The sequence below is a fragment of the Schistocerca cancellata genome, chromosome 1 (assembly GCF_023864275.1).
Source record: "Schistocerca cancellata isolate TAMUIC-IGC-003103 chromosome 1, iqSchCanc2.1, whole genome shotgun sequence".
NCBI classification, from domain to species: Eukaryota; Metazoa; Arthropoda; class Insecta; order Orthoptera; family Acrididae; genus Schistocerca; species Schistocerca cancellata.
The window spans coordinates 822,069,476-822,073,609 of NC_064626.1; the positions used below are offsets into that span (position 1 = coordinate 822,069,476).

At 46.1% G+C, this 4,134-nt stretch overlaps 1 pseudogene; it reads left to right on the forward strand.

Annotated features, from left to right (window-relative positions):
* Window positions 1-2,735: 2,735 nt before the first annotated feature.
* Window positions 2,736-2,853, forward strand: LOC126104600 (5S ribosomal RNA; annotated as a pseudogene).
* The last annotated feature ends 1,281 nt before the right edge of the window (window positions 2,854-4,134 follow it).

Below are 4,134 nucleotides of genomic sequence, written 5' to 3' on the forward strand. Positions count from 1 at the left end.
GATGTACCATCTGTAGCTATAATTTTGTAAGCTTATGGCGTTTACGCAATGTATGTTACAGTGTGAGTGATCACTGTGTGTACTATAACTAAGTTACTGTGTACTCCAGAGTGATATAACCAATAACGTTTGGACACTTTCGCCAACACTCCAGTGCTGTCGAAGTTTTATTTATTATTGAGTTCACAATTGTTGGTACACTTGCAAGTAACAGTATTTTTCCGTGTACTCGAAATCTGATTGTAGGATGGCTTTGGGTAGTCCGATATCCACGATCACTTTTTTACATAAATCAGTGCTTCTAAATTATAAAATCTCGACAGCCGGGTTATACACTGAAGTGCCAGAGCAACTGGTATAGCCATGCATATTCAAATACAGGGATATGTAAACGGCTATATAAGTCTGGTGCAGTAGTTAGATCGGTTACTGCTGCTACAATGGCAGGTTATCAAGATTTAAGTGAGTCTGAACGCGGTGTTACGGTCGGCGCACGAGCGATGGGGGACAGCATCCGTGAGACAGCAATGAAGTGGGGATTTTCCCGTACGACCATTTCACGAGTGCGCCGTGAGTATCAGGAATCCGGTAAAACATCAAATCTCCGACATCACTGCGGCCGGAAAAACATCCTGCAAGAACGGGACCGACAACGATTGAAGAGAATCAATCAACATTCAACGTGACAGGAAGTGCAACTCTTCCGCAAACTGCTGCAGATTTCATCGCTGGAGCATCAAAAAGTGTCAGCGTGCGAATCATTCAACGAAACATCATCGATATGGGCTTTCGAAACCGAAGACCCACTCGTGTACCCTTGATGACTGCACGACACAAATCTTTACGCCTCGTCTGGTCCCGTCAACACCGACATTGGACTGTTGATGACTGGAAACATGTTGCCTGGTCGGACGAGTCTCGTTTCAAATTGTATCGAGCGGGTGGACGTGTACTGCTAGGAGACAACTAAATGAATGTATGGACCCTGCATGTCAGCAGGGGACTGTCCAAACTGGTGGAGGCTCTATAAATAGTGTGGGGCGTTTACAGTTGGAGTGATATGGGACCCCTGATACGTCCAAATACGGCTCTGACAGCTGACACGTACGTAAGCATCCTGTCCAACCAGCTACTTCCATTCATGCCTATCGTGCATTCCGACAGACTTGGGGAATTCCAGCACGACCATGCGACATCCCAAACGTCCAGAATTGCTACGGCGTAGCTCCAGGAACACTCTCCTGAGTTTAAACACTTCCACTGGCCACCAAACTCCTCGGACATGTCAGAAGAGTTGTCCATCCCCTCTTACTCTTACAGATTTGTGGACAGGCCTGCAGGATTCAGTTCCCTCCAGCACTACGTCAGACATTAGTCGAGTCCATGTCACGTCGTATCGCGGCACTTCTGCGTGCTCACGGGGGCCTACACGATGTTAGGCAGATGTACCAGTTTCTTTGGCACTTCAGTGTAACTTCCTCTGGCCTGGATGCACGCACTGATTCTGTTGGGGAGAGATAAAGCCTTTGTATTTCTTCTGATGTGGCCCACAAATATTGTAACTGGTCCTTGATATCCTGGACAATGGCATCGCGACGGGTCTGACATCCGAGCTGGCCCGACACATGCTGTTTCGAGGACATGCCTTGGGAACCTGCTGGCCGTGGGAGTATCTCAATATCATGTGGAGAGTTCATAGAGACACGTGCCATGTCTGGATGAGCACTATCCTGTTGATAAATTTCACCACGACACTGTCAGTGAGAGATAATGCTTGAGGACGCAGGACGAAAGTGACGTACCGGTGTGATGTTAGGGATCACTTAATCAGTACCAGCCGTGACCTGAAGTCATACTCGATGACTCCCCACACCGTAATGCCAAGAGTAACACCCAGTGCCTTTCCAAAGCATTGGAAGAATGAAATATCTCGCCAGGTTGCCGCTGTACTCGCCGACGAAGACCATACTGCGTAGTGCAGAACTGCGATTCATCACTGAACACAGCGCAACGCATTTCATCAGCAGCCTATCCTTTTCTGTCATTACACCACTCCAAACGCTACCGTTTGTTTGTGTAGTGATGTTAACAACAGCCTGTGTGTGGGACAGTAGTCCGGCTGGTGCCAGTCTTCGATCACTAATGCAAGACAACACAGAATGTTGCAGATGGCCTCGGGTGACAGGTGAAAGAGCTGCTGTGTGTTTGTGCATAGTATGGCGATCCTCCCTTGCGATGATAAGACGCAGCCGACCGGAACCTTGACACGATTACGCCTGCCCTCCAAGTTCCGATGTAGGCCAACATCGGAACACTTAACACATCGTAACGTCCCGAAATTCTGGATACTGCACGAGACGACAAGCTGACCAATTAGAGACCCACAATGAGGCACCGTTCAAGGTCTGTCAGGTGCTTATAACCTGGGCTGGACAAATGATACTCGCGTTCGAACGGTCTCGGTATTTGCCGATATCACGCAGAGATCGATACAGCATCGAGTGCTACTCAAACAATCACGTGATATTTGACTCACGTTGGGGGAGAGTAAGCAATCGCGAGAAACTGAAAAATTGTCACAAGAACAATTTATACCTTTGCTTACAATTCAACGGATTTGTGAGACAAGCGAAAATCGTAATAAATACTACCACAGTACAAATTCCTATTGCATTTGATCTAATTTACAATAAGAATTATACGACAGAATTTATGGATACATATATAACATTTAAGCCAACGGCCTTGTCGCACTGGTAACACCGGTTCCCGTCAGATCACCGAAGTTAAGCGCTGTAGGGCTGGGCTAGCACTTGGATGGATGACCGACCGGTGTGCCGAGCGCTGTTGGCACGAGGGGTGCACTCAGCCCTTGTGAGGCAAACTGAGGAGCTACTTGATTGAGAAGTAGCGGCTCCGGTTTCGTAAACTGACATACGGTCGGGAGAGCGGTGTGGTGACCACAGCCCCCCCCCCCCCCCCCCCATATCCGCATCCAGTGACGCCTGCTCTGAGGATGACATGGCGGCCGGCCGGTGCCGTTGGGTCTTCATGGCATGTTCGGACGGAGTATTTTAGTTTTTATATAACATTTAAGGTGAATTTCATGTACAGCGAACAGTCAAGGGCGATAGTATTGCCTTTCAGAAATATTACTCGAGTCTGAACTCAATACAATGTTTTATTTGCTTGTTGGAGACTGTAATATTTTATCAAGAAAGTTGCAAATGAACGTTTCCATCCCCATTCATATACTAGAATGACATGTAACAATGTTACAATTTTCAATCAGCTTCAAAATAAGATGATAGCATGCCGGTGAAAGAAGGTAGAAAATTAAGAGGTACTTAAATGTCTAATAAACGAAATAATCAGAAAATGACTGTAATTACGATAGTGAGAATAAATAACCATGGAAGAACACGTTGTGGGGATAGTACAAACAGATGTCAAATATCGCAGAATGAGTTAAAGCTCGACAAGAGATTTTTAATCGTAAATATGATCACGTATTTATTAGTGCCTGTGTTTAGATATGACTTGCACTCTGTAATATACTGCTGTACCTTTGTCACAGTTACTTAATAATTAGCATCCATATTATATTAAGAATACTATGACACATGAAGGAGGTAGTACCTACAAGAGTCGCTAGATCTTTTGGCGCTGTCGAGCAAAGCCCGAAATTTCTCGAGATGTGACGTCAACTAGAGTCACGTTGAAGCACAGCACTATTGACAACGCTGCCTCACACCGTATGCAACATCTCTGTGTCCTTTGCAGTGTTCACTCAACATCTGACGCTGTTCACGCCCATTACACACCCTAGTAGGTATGGCAACAACAATAAGCACGAACAACACTAATGCACTCTGGTGTCCGTTCTACCTGTCACAGACAGTTGCAACTTTAATCATTTACAAGGGTTGCCCAGAAAGTAGTGCACCGCATGCTTTTCACCAACAATTCTTTATTAAGCATAATGAGAACGACACACAGGGAAGAATCTTGTTTTATCTACATACCCTATTTTTCCGTGTAGTCTCCATCCCATTCTATGACCTTCCTCCGGTGTGAATCAAGGGCGTGTACGCCGTGTCGGTACCAATCCTTTTCCTGGTGGCGGGGCCAGTG